The following is a 12925-nucleotide window of genomic DNA, read 5'->3' on the forward strand; positions in this document are numbered from 1 at the left end:
AAGGGGAAGTTACAGTCAGATGGTCTGGCAGTGCCTAAAGAGGTGGTGCTAGGATCAGTAGCCACCTGAAGGTAGCTGGACAATGGGACTTTCTACAAACCAAAGGGGCCCATGGTCCCTGCCTGTAATGGACTTTTGCTGGATCTGACAGAGTGCCCTGTCATATACCACCTACACAGTGTTCCTGCTGGGCATAAGTGTTTCTGCAAGCAAGTGATGTGCTGGAGGAAGAGAAGTGTATATAGAGATTATATATAGTTGAAATGTCCCTGAGACTTTGTTCCAGTCAAGTGGGCCTCCCATAATACCCCTATCCCCATCCAAGTTATTAACCCCTAAATAAAAAACAAAACAAGGCTGCATGGACTGTTTCCTGTCTCAGTGAGCCTTTGGAAAAATTGGTGTGTCTGGCTGTGCAGGGTGGGGAATGCGCTAACTTACATCTGTGGAATTTCAATCCCGGAGCTGTAAATAAAACAAAGCATTCTTGACTTAATTTTTTCAAGTTACTGCAATGCATCCGCTGTCAGTGGAAGACTCAGAGGAAGTAGAGAGGAGAGGACTGGAATGAGAAGCTGTGCCTGCCACACAGAGGAAGGAGGAAGAGCTGGGGCTTTGCCTGTCACTGAGGATCTGGTGGGAACAGAGATCGCCAGTAGAGGCAGGGACAAAGGAAATTGAAGATTCCACAAGTGAGGTAAGCTTGATTGTGTAAGTATGTGTATGCAGTGCGTATGTATGTTGTATGCAGTGCATACAGTATGCATGAAAGCAAGTGTAGTACAACTTTCCTGTGCACATGGTGCTGTGATGGCCACCGCTATGCAGGGTGAGAGGGTGGAGGACAGGAGGAATGCTTGTTCCTTTGAAGCCTTGGTAGGTGTCATCAGGAGAGCAGCTGTCTGATTGGACGCTGCTGCCATAGATGACCTTGGCAGCCATCTTTAGTGTGGGCAGTGCTAATAAATAGCACTGTCCCTCTGTAATTGGCCTGCTTTTGTGAAGTGGCTAGGTAAGAAACAGGAACCTGCTGATTAGGGACAGCGTGCTTAGCATAGGGAAAGGTTCCAGTAGAGGAGGGACAGAATAAGGACTGTGTGCCTTTGTCGGCAGCCAGAAGCTCTTCCATGTTTAGGTGCCTTGTTGCCAGACCACCTTTCAGCCATCTCCTTCATCAGATGTTGGCAGGCTTCGTAAGCTGTTTAAAGCATCTTTTGTAATACTGAGACTGTTTTTGCAAGACCTTCTGCAAAGTACTGCTGTGTCGGGCTTGGCCATGTTATACAGATCCTGTTACCACCCTGTCAAAACTTTTGTGTTAAATACATTTGCTGCATTTATTGGTCTCCATGTGCTGTCTCTCCACTCTGTGTAACAAATTCCTGGCTCCACCTACCCAGATAGCAAGGACAACTTGTCACAAATTTGTGGCAGTGTTGAATTGTAAGTCTTGTTAACTTGCTGCACATTTTCACTGGGAAGTTGTACACTTGCAGAGCACGTGAAGCAAAAGTTCTAGTTGACACTTTTCCAATTTGTAGCAAATTTGCGTGGCAAGTCTCTAGCAAGAGCAAAGTTGCAGTGGTAAGTCTACAGCAAGAGCTTTGCAAGTCACAGTGACCCCTGTGGTGGGATGATTATTGCACAACATAACTGAACCAGAACTTGTAGCAGACTTACAGAATGTTTTCAAAGAAAGTTGATCTGAAGTCATGCAATGCGGACTTGCTGCAATTATGCAACATCTGGAAAGTCTAGCAATAGCTTAGCAAGCCATTTTCAAACTTGCATCTCATTTGCTTGCTATCTGGGTACATGTACAGTGGGGACGTAAAGTATTCAGACCCCCTTAAATTTTTCACACTTTGGTATATTGCAGCCATTTGCTAAAATCATTTAAGTTCATTTTTTTCCTCATTAATGTACATACAGCACCCCATATTGACAGAAAAACACAGAATTGTTGACATTTTTGCAGATTTATTAAAAAAGAAAAACTTAAATATCACATGGTCCTAACTATTCAGACCATTTGCTCAGTATTTAGTAGAAACACCATTTTGATCTAATACAGCCATGAGTCTTTTGGGGAAAGATGCAAAAAGCTTTTCGCAGCTGGATTTGGGGATCCTCTGCCATTCCTCCTTGCAGATCCTCTCCAGTTCTGTCAGGTTGCATGGTAAACTTTGGTGGACAGTCATTTTTAGTACTCTCCAGAGATGCTCAATTGGGTTTAAGTCAGTGCTCTGGCTGGGCCATTCAAGAACAGTCACTGAGTTGTTGTGAAGCCACTCCTTCATTATTTTAGCTGTGTGCTTAGGGTCATTGTCTTGTTGGAAGGGTAAACCTTCGGCCCAGTCTGAGGTCCTGAGCACTCTGTATAAGGTTTCCATCCAGGATATCCCTGTACTTGGCTGCATTCATCTTTCCCTCGATTGCAACCAGTCGTCCTGTCCTTGCAGCTGAAAAACACCCCCACAGCATGATGCTGCCACCACCATGCTTCACTGTTGGGACTGTATTGGACAGGTGATGAGCAGTGCCTGGTTTTCCCCACACATACCACTTAGAATTAAGGCCAAAGAGTTCTACCTTGGTCTCATCAGACCAAAGAATCTTATTTCTCACCATCTTGGCGTCCTTCAGGTGTTTTTTAGCAAACTCCATGCGGGTTTTCATGTGTCTTGCACTGAGGAGAGGCTTCTGTCAGGCCACTCTGCCATAAAGCCCTGGTGGAGGGCTGCAGTGATGGTTGACTCTCTACAACTTTCTCCCATCTCCCGACTGCATCTCTGGAGCTCAGCCACAGTGATCTCTGTGTTCTTCTTTACCTCTCTCACTGAGGCTCTTCTCCCCCGATAGCTCAGTTTGGCCAGACGGCCAGCTCTAGGAAGGGTTCTGGTCGCCCCAAACGACTTCCATTTAAGGATTATGGAGGCCACTGTGCTCATAGGAACCTTAAGTGCAGCAGAAATTTTTTTGTAACCTTGGCCAGATCTGTGCCTTGCCACAATTCTGTCTCTGAGCTCTTCAGGCAGTTCCTTTGACCTCATAATTCTCATTTGCTCTGACATGCACTGTGAGCTGTAAGGTCTTATATAGACAGGTGTGTGGCTTTCCTAATCAAATCCAATCAGTATAATCAAACACAGCTGGACTCAAATAAAGGTGTAGAACCATCTCAAGGATGATCAGAAGAAATGGACAGCACCTGAGTTAAATATATGAATGTCACAGCAAAGGGTCTGAATACTTAGGACCATGTGATATTTCAGTTTTTCTTTTTTAATACATCTGCAAAAATTTCAACAATTCTGTGTTTTTTTGTCAATATGGGGTGCTGTGTGTAAATCAATGAGGAAAAAAAATTAACTGAATTGATTTTAGCAAATGGCTGCAATATAACAAAGAGTGAAAAATTTAAGAGGGTCTGAATACTTTTCGTCCCCACTGTATGTGTATGCAGTGTATACAGTATGAATATTGTATGGAGTTTCTGTGTATGTACATAGGCGGTACTGCTGTGCTATGTATAAGAGGGTGGGGATGAAAAAAAAATCACAGGGGGGTGCTGTGCGCTGGACTATACAGTATATAATTCTGACTCCTAAACAATATATGTTACACACACCTGACCTCTGCACTATGATTGTTACACAACCTGAACCCCTTTCACTATGTACGTTACATACTTCTGACTCTGTACATTCTGGCTCAAATTTTAAGTACCTTCCACTGTCAGCACAATTTTGCCACACCCACCATTCACTGCAACACGCTATGCATGCTACTACTATTGAATTCAACCTGGCATTAGTCTCCTACAATCCTCTGTACTGCAAAGCTCAGAATGGGAGAGGAAAAGGCAGAACAAGAAATCAGTCAGTAGTGCTTTAGTGCTCATGTGCTAACAAGGTATGTGCTAATGTGAGGAGAGAGCTGTCCAGTCACAAGCTGGAAGCAGGGATTAGGCATGGGTGAACGGTTTGGCCCGAGCATAAGTTCGGACGTTCAACGAACAATGAACATTATGCGGTGTTCGTGGCAAATTCGAGAGCCGCGGAACCCCGTTAAAGTCTATGGGACACTAACATGAAAAACCAAAAGTGCTTATTTTAAAGGCTTATATGCAAGTTATTGTCATAAAAAATGTTTGGGGACCCGGGTCCTGCCCCAGGGGACATGTATAAATTCAAAAAAAGGTTTTAACCTCCCTGGCGGTATGATTCTTTCGGATTTTAGGTGCTGAAAGCGGTACAATTATTTTGCATGGAAATTTGGCTTTTTATATTGTAGGTCTGTAATTCTTAACAGTAACACACTTAAATCTGTCCAAACAAGAGTCTAGTAGATATCCCGGGTATGATAAAGTTTGAAACACAAAAACATAAATTATAATATAATAAATAAAAATAAATAATTAAAAAAATAAAATAATAATAAAATAAATTTCCCCACGATTCACTATCGCTCAATTCTGCAAGTGTTCTAATTTACTATCGCAGTTTTCTAGCTGGTCTAAAACCATTTTTGACGTAAAGGGACACTTTTTGGTTGCTATGGACAATCTCCAGTTTCCAGCCAGAAAGAACAGTATATATAATATAGAACTGCATGCAGGGCATAGGACAAAGCACTGGGAACAAAAGGGATGTGAAATCATTTCATACAGTACTGTAATCTGTAAGATTACAGTACTGTATGTGTTATGATTTTTACAGTTTTTTTAATTTGCCTCCAGGCTCCGCCCCCGTGCGTCGCGATGCTTGCAGGGAACGGAGCCTGGCACGGAGAGGCTTCGGGCAGAGGACGGAGCCCGCAGACACAGCGGGGGACATCGCAGGATCCCGGGGACAAGGTAAGTAACGCCACACCAGGATCCTGCAATGCGATCCCGAGTGTGGCTCGGGGTTACCACTAATGGGACTGAATTTTAACCCTGAGCCACACTCGGGAAAACCGCCAGGGGGCTACAGACTGGCGTTTTTTGGGAGCAGTGATTTTAATAATGCTTAAAGTGAAAGAATAAAAATGAAATATTCCTTTAAATATTGTGCCTGGGGGGGTGTCTATAGTATGCCTGAAAAATGGCACAGTTTTCCCCATGTTTAGAACAGTACCACAGCAAAATGACATTTCTAAAGGAAAAAATTCCTTTAATTTAAAACTGATCTGAACTGTAATGAATTGTCGGGTCTCGGCAATATAGATAAAACTCATTGACAAAAATGGCATGGGTCCCCCCCCCCCAGTCCACTACCAGGCGCTTTGCGTTTGGTATGAATATTTAAGGGGAACCCCGAACCAAAAATAAAAGTTGCGTGAGGGGAACCCTGAGCCAAAATGTTTTAAAAAATGGCGTAGGGATCCCCCCAAAATGTACACCAGACCCTTACCCGAGCATGCAACTTGGCAGGCCGCAGGAAAAGAGGGGGGGACGAGAGAGTGCCCCCCCTCCTGAACCATACCAGGCCGCATGCCCTCAACATGGGGTTGTCTATCTTTTTTACTATTCTTTACATTTTTTTTGTGAAATGGTAGGGGTACAATGTACCCATTACCAATTCACATAGGGGGGGTCTGGATCTGGGGGTCCCCTTGTTAAAGGGGGGTTCCAGATTCCGATAAGCCCCCCCACCCGCAGACCCTCACAACCACCAAGCAGGGTTGTGGGGATGAGGCCCTTGTCCCCATCAACATGGGGACAAGGTGCTTTGGGGACTCCAAAGCATCCTCCCCATGTTGAGGGCATGTGGCATGGTACGGTTCAGGAGGGGGGGCGTTCTCTCATCCCTCCTCTTTTCCTGCAGCCTGCCAGGTTGCGTGATCGGATAAGGGTCTGGTATGGATTTTGGGGGGGACCCCTACACCATTTTTTTTTTAATTTTGGCGCCAGGTTCCCCTCACGCCATATTTTTATTAAATTTTGGTGCAGGGTTCCCCTTAAAATCCATACCAGATCTGAAGGGTCTGGTATAGATTTTGGGGGTGACCCCTACGCTATTTTTTTTTTTTTAATTGGGCACAGGGTTCCCCTTAATATCCATACCAGACCTGAATGGCCTGGTATGGATTTTGGGGGGACCCCCACGCAATTTAAAAAAAAAATTTGGTTCAGGGTTCCCCTTAATATTCATACCAGACCCAAAGAGCCCAGTAATGAACGGGGGGGGAACCCATGACGTTTTTTTTCAATGAGTTTTAACTATATTGCCAAGACCCGACAATTCATTATAGCCGCGATCAGTTTTAAATTACTTTTTTTTTCTTTAGAAATGTCATTTTGCTGTGGTACTGTTCTAAACACGGGAAAACTGTGCCACTTTACAGGCATACTATAGACACCCCACTGCTGGCTATGGTGTTGAATACAATAGTGCCGATAATTTTCTAGTCAACTCAGTAAAATTATAATTTGGCTTTTGTCAAGCTGGTTAGTACTTGCAGGATTACCCATGACTAAACTTTTGGCTGATTCAGAAAGAATTGTCCAAAATTCAAGCTGTCTATGGCCAGCTTTAGTCAGCAATAAACAACAAATCCTATAGTAACAGCATCAAGTAAGTGATCACCAATATCAACAACAACCCAGCAAGAACCACATCATCAAAGTTAAATAAATAAGCATATAAAGCAAAAACAATCAGAAATACTTTATACTTAGCCTTTATAAGTACTGATCATTCTGTGCATTTAGTCTGCTATAGAAAAGCTAAATGTGTTGTCTATGATGCACAAATATTGTGGAAAAAAACAGGTCCAAAATGTGCACTGTGGGCCATAGGTCTGTAACTGGACCACTGGACATGGACACCCTCCTATTAAAGTTAAACTTGACTGTATCTGAGCACCACAAAGGTATTAAAGCTATTTAATTCACGTTTAATATTCAAACTCCCCCATCCATCCATATCTTCATGGGATGAATCCTGGGATGTGTGACATCATTTTGACAAATCAGAAACCAGGAAGCAACTAAAGAAATGTAAAAAAAAAAGTTTCAAACAAGTTAATATAATATACCATTTTATTGATTTACTAATGCTAGCAACATAAAGTTTCCAAAATAGATGATGTTGATTGAGATAGTTTAGTTCCACTTTAAAGTAGACCATCCATTAACTTTATAAGTCAGAAGAAACATTGAGGCTCGGTTCACACTAGGGGCGTCACGACTTGCAGGTCGCCTCACCGAGGCGACCTGCACACGACAGGGGCGGCGTCTTGCAAAACGACTTCTATATAGAAGTCTATGCAAGTCGCCCCCAAAGTAGTACAGGAACCTTTTTCTAAGTCGGAGCGACTTGCGTCGCTCCGATTAGAACGGTTCCATTGTACAGAACGGGACGCTACTTGTCAGGCGACTAGGTCGCCTGACAAGTCGTCCTAGTGTGAACCGAGCCTACCTCAGTCTCCCCTCTACCAATGATCAAACAAAAACACTGTAACTTTGCCAGTAGCTGAGAGGGTACAGCAGAGTAATGATCTTTATCAGACATTTGTGAGTGCAGCCACAAACTGCATAGGTGTCAGGATTTACATGACTGTATTTTTACAATCCAGTACCCCAGCCCAGGAAGTAGATGCTGATGCACATTGCCATATTAGGTCAATTACAGTGGGGCAAAAAAGTATTTAGTCAGCCACCAATTGTGCAAGTTCTCCCACTTAAAAAGATGAGAGAGGTCTGTAATTGTCATCATAGGTATACCTTAACTATGAGAGACAAAATGTGGAAACAAATCCAGACAATCACATTTCTGATTTTTGAAAGAATGTATTTGCAAATTATGATGGAAAATAAGTATTTTGTCAATATCAAAAGTTCATCTCAGTACTTTATGATATATTATTTGTTGGCAATGACAGAGGTCAAAAGTTTTCTGTAAGTCTTCACAAGGTTGTCACACACTGTTGCTGGTATGTTGGCCCATTCCTCCATGTAGATCTCCTCTAGAGCAGTGATGTTTTGGGACTGTCGCTGGGCAACACAGACTTTCAACTCCAAAGGTTTTCTGTGGGGTTGAGATCTAGAGACTGGCTAGGCCACTCCAGGACCTTGAAATGCTTCTTACGAAGCCACTCCTTTGTTGCCCGGGCATTGTGTTTGGGATCATTGTCATGCTGAAAGACCCAGCCACGTTTCATCTTCAATGCCCTTGCTGATGGGAGGAGGTTTGCACTCAAAATCTCACGATACATGGCCCCATTCATTCTTTCATGTACACGGATCATTTGTCCTGTTCCCTTTGCAGAGAAACAGCCCCAAAACATGATGTTGCCACCCCCATGCTTCACAGTAGGTATGGTGTTCTTTGGTTGCAACTCAGCATTCTCTCTCTCCTCCAAACACGACGAGTTGTGTTTCTACCAAACAGTTCTACTTTGGTTTCATCTAACCATATGACATTCTCCCAATCCTCTTCTGGATCATCCAAATGCTCTCTAGCAAATATCAGACGGGCCCGGACATGTACTGGCTTAAGCAGAGGGACACGTCTGGCACTGCAGGATCTGAGTCCCTGGCGGCGTAGTGTGTTACTGATGGTAGCCTTTGTTACGTTGGTCCCAGCTCTCTGCAGGTCACCAACCATCCAGTACTCAGCAACCTTTTCTTAAGCCACTTGTTGGTGTGATTAGGACAATTTGGCAAGCATCTGCATTATATATATGACTCTTTGAAAGATGAACCGGGACTACTCAATAGGGAGCAACTCTAAGGAAGGTCTGTGAAGGACTATTACCCATTTTGTCTTTTCAAATGGAAGGAAGATCCACCTAATATCTCCAATGATTGAGTATATCCAGTGACTTATGAGTCGCTATCGTTGAGCGGCTGGTCCATTTGTATGAATATAGGGGATACAGACATACGGATCAAGATGTCAGAACGGTGAGCTGTACTGGGTTAACCCCCTGCCTTAATACCGTTACTGTTTCCTTTGACCGATGTTATCCCTCATTAATCAATTGTGATCCATACCTACATAGCAACCAATGACCTGCATTTTTCAACTATGCAATTTTGAAATCCATATGCATTGCTGCTTTACAAGTTTGAGTGGAAGTTACTTGCTGAACATCCTTTGACTGATGTTATCCCTGATTAATCAATTGTAATCCAGATTTACATAGCAACCAATGACCTGCGTTTTTCAATCTGTGCGATTTTGAAATCCATATGCATTGCTGCTTTACAAGTCTGAGTGGAAGTTATTTGCTGAACATCCTTTAACCGATTTTATTCCCGACTAATCAATTGTGATCCATATCTACATAGCAACCAATGACCTGCGCTTTTCAAACTGTGCGATTTTGAAACTCATATGCATTGTTGCTTTACAAACCTCAGTGGAAGTTAATTACCGATGTTATCCGTGATTAATCAATTGTGATCCATACCTACATAGCAACCAATGACCTGCGCTTTTCAATCTGTGCGATTTTGAAATCCATATGCTTTGCTGCTTTACAATTTTGAGTTGAAGTTACATGCTGAGCGGAACACACGAACTCTCTATACATAATCACCGCTGGCTAATCTCATCTATATCACAGTGACTTTTGTCTCTATTAAGTTACCAGGCCAATATACGGTGAAGATACAACAATCAGACTGAACCGTGTGTGTGAGATGGGTGACTGATGTGTATGGCTGGATTTGCTATGGACACCGGTGTTCCATTAAGACCTTCTTGTCTTAATTTTAATTAAATGTGTTTGGAGGAGGGATTTGGGAACTTTTTCATTGTTTTAGACAAGTATTTTTGCAAGTATTTATTTGTTTTTGTACAATTAAATAAAGTTAAATTAGTCCTTTACACTTTCCGTATCCTTTCTGAAGAATAACTTTTGGGACCTTTGTCCCTATCTTTTTTCAATACATTCACTAGGTCACCTCCCCCCCGTGTGGTTCTGGGATTTTTGCTCACCGTTCTTATGATCATTTTGACCCCACGGGGTGAGATCTTGCATGGAGCGCTAGATGGAGGGAGATTATCAGTGCTCTTGTATGTCTTCCATTTTCTAATTATTGCTCCCACAATTGATTTCTTCACACCAAGCTGCTTGCCTATTGCAGATTCAGTCTTCCCACCCTGGTGCAGGTCTACAATTTTGTTTCTGGTGTCCTTCGACAGCTCTTTGATCTTCACCATAGTGGAGTTTGGAGTGTGACTGTTTGAGGTTGTGGACAGGTGTCTTTTATACTGATAACAAGTTCAAACAGGTGCCATTAATACAGGTAATGAGTGGAGGACAGAGGAGCATCTTAAAGAAGAAGATACAGGTCTGTGAGAGCCAGAAATCTTGCTTGTTTGTAGGTGACCAAATACCTATTTTCCACCATAATTTGCAAATAAATTCTTTCAAAAATCAGACAATGTGATTGTCTGGATTTGTTTCCACATTTTGTCTCTCATAGTTGAGGTATACCTATGATGACAATTACAAGCCTCTCTCATCTTTTTAATTGGGAGAACTTGCACAATTGGTGGCTGACTAAATACTTTTTTGCCCCACTGTACATTGTCCAAAAATGGTCATGTGACCATACTAGGTCAAAATTGGTCACCAGCATCCCCATTCCTTTGTTCATAGCTCCCAACTGTCCTTGATTTCGAGGGACTGTCCCTGATTTGGAGCAATGTCCCTCTGTCTCTCTTTCCTCCTCATTTGTCCCACATTTTGGTCTGATCTATATAGTTGAATATAAAATGCACTTTTTATCTTTCAAAAAGTGTTTCCCAGAGCTAAACTTTTCATCCAAATTCTAAATTGCTGCATTTGTAAGTTTTAAAAGCCAATATAAAGGAATAGTAGTGGTAAAAAAAAGCCCTTGTGGATTTAATTAATCTTTTTTTTTGGTTAATTCTCCTTTAAGGGGGTGTGGCAGGGGGCGTGTCCTATGCCTACATACATGTGCTAGTAGGTGTCCCTTATTCCCATCTCAAAATGTTGGGAGGTATGCTTTGTTGGTGCATACCTCCTAACCTTATAAGATGGAAGCGAGGGACACCTATTATCAAAAAGAAGGAGACACAAGTAACACCTACTGCTATGCCCCCTTAAAAGAAAATGTATACAAAAAAAAAAGAGAAGTTAAACCCACACATGCTTTTTTTAGCACTAGTATTTCTTTATATTGGCTTTTGAAATTTACAAATGCAGTAATTTAGAAACTGGATGAAATGATTAGCACTATAAAATAATTTTTGATAGACAAATAGTGCATTTTGTATACAACAACAATAAAGAACAGACCAAAATGAGGGATAAATGAGGAGAAAAGAGGGACAGGGGGACTTTGTTCCAAGTCATAGACACTCAGTCCTTTGAAATTAGGGATAGTTGGGAGCAAAAGGTGTAGCTGGAGGTCAGGGAATTCCATGGCTGCAGCTGATTAGGATGGTAACCTGCTATCATGCGTTTCCTGCAGCTCATCCCTAATTCTGACCCTGGACAATGCCTCAACAAAGATGTCTCCATGAAGAGAAAAAGCGGCTGGAGCCATTTTCAGGGGGCATACTGTGATCTCTGTGGGGGCAGAGCTTTGGCATCGACCTTATCATACATGCTCACCGGGATGGGTGGCACGCTGTGTTGTATTTGTGATTGAAACATTCCTTTAGTGAGTATATATTTATTCAATAAATGAGCAATTTAATGTGACAATATTGCACTATGGATCCTTTTCTTTTATGAGGTAACATTGGGCTTATTTTGAGAATGTGACTTGGCTTCGGATCACCCTATCTGCAGCAGTTAACCATTGCATACCTGGAAGCAGAGTTGTTTATATGGTGGCTTGCCCTGGTGACCACTGTGTGGAATAATTCCCAAACCCTTTAGACCTCTTCATTTTGGGGGTCTAACATTCTGGTAAGCAGATAGAGTTTATGTTTGGTGGAGGAGCATGGGCACAATAAGGATTGCAAGCACTCGTAGTCAACATCTCACAATTATATGTTTTATATTTGCTGCCAAAGCAGACATTTTTGCATGTTTTGTGTTGGCAAATTTACCATTGTATTAGTGTGTGTGTCACATAATTCACATTTAATTGTATTTATTTATTTCTTATTACATTTAAAAAGACCCTTATTTATATACAAGTAAGGAATACATGAAAGTGTTACCTGTACTTACATGCATGCACTTAACATAAAAACATATATCTGAAGCTGGGTTTGTTTTACATTTATTACTTAATTAAAAGTCGCCGTTGAATAAATGAATGTGGTTCAAGTCATTCACATAATTATGCTGTGCAAGCAGTTATTGTATTTGACAAATAAAAAAAACCTTAAATAAACTGGCATTAAGGAGATTATGCTTTTAGCTTGCTTGGCTATGATTCCCATGCTGCGTGAACAGAACGATAAGACACCTTAGTACTGTGACTATGTGATTATATCAAGGACAACAGACTAGGCAGCATTTTAAGTGCAGTTAAGGGAATGTTAAACCCTTATTAAGAGAACAAACAGCACTGTTAAAATAATTAATGGAAGGCATTAGGCTGAAAATGACTCAGCTAAATACTGTATCGAGCAAGGGACAGAAGACACAAGGGAAGGAGCCAGTATTGCTGATGTGAATCCCATTTACAACAAATAAAGATTAAATTCACTAATCAGGGCAATCTCATATATGAGAATAACTGAAGTCCACACATTAACGTGTAAAAACACTTATCTGAATGAATTACTATTTATCTACAGTTATTTCCCCAAATTAGATTTCACCTGCAGATGGTACTGCAGGGGGTATTGAGACTCCCAGCCGCTAAGGCTCAATTAAAGTGGAAACTGTTATCTGAGAGCCACAAACTGAAAACGTTCGTTAACCACTTCCGGACCAGCTCACGACGATATATGTCGGCACATTGAAGAGGGATATCATTATGGCAGCAGCTAGCTACCAT

The 12925-nt window shown here is 41.9% G+C and overlaps 1 long non-coding RNA gene across 1 annotated transcript in view; it reads left to right on the forward strand.

Moving 5' to 3' along the window:
• Positions 1-549: 549 nt before the first annotated feature.
• The window catches only part of LOC141146014 (uncharacterized), a 118992-nt gene continuing 106616 nt past the window's right edge, over positions 550-12925 (forward strand). Inside the window, exon 1 of the long non-coding RNA XR_012244714.1 lies at positions 550-697. This is a non-coding gene — a long non-coding RNA (uncharacterized lncRNA). The remainder of the gene's footprint in view (positions 698-12925) is intronic.

The sequence above is a fragment of the Aquarana catesbeiana genome, linkage group LG05 (assembly GCF_042186555.1).
Source record: "Aquarana catesbeiana isolate 2022-GZ linkage group LG05, ASM4218655v1, whole genome shotgun sequence".
In the NCBI taxonomy this organism is placed as follows: domain Eukaryota; kingdom Metazoa; phylum Chordata; class Amphibia; order Anura; family Ranidae; genus Aquarana; species Aquarana catesbeiana.